The sequence below is a fragment of the Pan troglodytes genome, chromosome 8 (genome assembly GCF_028858775.2).
Source record: "Pan troglodytes isolate AG18354 chromosome 8, NHGRI_mPanTro3-v2.0_pri, whole genome shotgun sequence".
Classification (NCBI taxonomy): domain Eukaryota; kingdom Metazoa; phylum Chordata; class Mammalia; order Primates; family Hominidae; genus Pan; species Pan troglodytes.
In genome coordinates this window covers 99,713,258-99,715,088 of record NC_072406.2, presented here as the reverse complement: position 1 = coordinate 99,715,088, position 1,831 = coordinate 99,713,258, and the positions used below count along the sequence as shown (strand labels likewise).

Sequence of the window (1,831 nt, the reverse complement as noted above, 5' to 3'; positions counted from 1 at the left end):
ATACCATTATGTGAAATATTTACAATAGGCAAATTCATAGAGACAGGAGGTAGATTAGAGGTTACCAGAGGTTACCAGGGGCTGGAAGGAGAGGAAAATGGGAGTTTTTGCTGAATAAGCACAGTTTCTATTTGGGGTGATGAAAGGGCTTTGGTAATAGATGGTGGTAACGGTTGCACAACATTGTAAATATAATTAATACCACCAAATTGTACAGTTAAAGATGATTAAAATGGCAAATTGCATATGTCTTTCTCTGTTTGTGTTGCTATAAAGGAATGCCCAAGGCTGGGTAATTTATAAAGAAAAGAGGTGTATTTAGCTTATGATTCTGCAGATTGTACAAGAAGCATGGCACTGGCATCCACATCTGGTGAGGGCCTCAGGCTGCTTCCGCTCATGTCAGAAAGGGAAGGCAAGCCAATGTGTGTGGAGATCACATGGTGAGAGAGGAAACAAGAAAGAGGGGGGTAGTGCTAGGCTCTTTTAACAACTAGCTCTTGGCCAGGTGAGGTGGCTCATGCTTGTAATCTCAACACCTTGGGAGGCTGAGGTGGGAGAATCTCTTCAGCCCAAGAGTTCAAGACCAGCCTAAAAAAAAAAAAAATCCCATAAAACCTAGCTCTCACAGGAACTAAGAGACCAAAAACTCACTCACCTGCAACCCAGGGAGAACATTAATCTATTCATGAGGGATCTGCCCCATGACCCAAATACCTTCCATTAGGCCCCACCTCCAACACTGGGTATCCAATTGCAACATCAGATTTGGAGGGTCAAATACCTGGGCTACATACCCTTGTCTCTAGAAAAAATATATAAAATTTAGCTGGGTGTGGTGACACATACCTGTAGTCTCAGCTACTTTGGAGGCTGAGGCAGGAGGATCATTTCAGCCCAGAATTTCGAGGCTACAGTGAGCTATAATCAGGCCACTGTACAATAGCCTGCAAGACAGAATGAGACCCTGTCTTGAAAAAAATAAAAATAAAAATAAATTAATTACTTTTAAAAAGACCTTGTATTGCAAGTTGGTAAACATAAGTACATTTGTTGGGACTATGAAATTATTCACCCACAGGATCAATGTTACAAATTGGTATTTGCATCTCAATTTAGTTTGTTCAACCCAGAATTCACATTTGCCATAAAACTGTAGTCAATAATTCAATTAAACTACTGATAACCAAAGAGGAAAGCAACATATTGAATCAGAAATAGTTTTATCAACTGGTGTCACCAAAGAAAAGCAGGTTTCACTAGTGTTGAGAAAATAGAAAGTTTTCTATTGATTATGGAGAAATTTCAGTTCAGTTTCTAGAAGGTTAAATGCCCCAATTTCTTTTTTTTTAATGACTGTGTTAAACTAAATAATGGCCTCCATTATTTCCATATGCAAATCCTCAGAACCTATCACTGTTACATTATATGGCAAAAGGGAATTTGCAAATGTGATTAAGTTAAGGATCTTGAAATTGGGAGATTATCCTGGGTTATCTGATGTCCCCAATGTACTCACAAGGATCTTTATAAAAAAGGAAATGTGAGACAAAGGGAGAGAAGGTGATGTGATGAAGTAGAGGTCAGAGTGATGTGGGGGCTAGATCCAAGGAATGTGGGCAGCCTCTAGAAGCTGAGACAGACAGGGAAATGGATTCTCCTCCTAGAGCCTCCAGAAGGAAAGCAGCCTTGCCAACCCATTTGAAACTTCTGATCTCCAGATCTATACAACAATACATCTGTGTTGTTTTTTTTTATTTTTATTTTTTTAGGGACAGGTCTTGCTCTGTTGCTCAGGCTAGAGTGCAGTGGCATGGTCTGGGCTCACTAC

General features: G+C 39.9%; 1 long non-coding RNA gene across 1 annotated transcript; it reads right to left on the bottom strand.

Moving 5' to 3' along the window:
• Positions 1-293: 293 nt before the first annotated feature.
• Positions 294-936, bottom strand: LOC134807069 (uncharacterized). Its single transcript, XR_010146647.1, has 2 exons — positions 850-936; positions 294-591 (listed from the first exon to the last, which is right to left on the bottom strand). It is a non-coding gene; the product is annotated as an uncharacterized LOC134807069 (long non-coding RNA).
• Between the last annotated feature and the right edge of the window lie 895 nt (positions 937-1,831).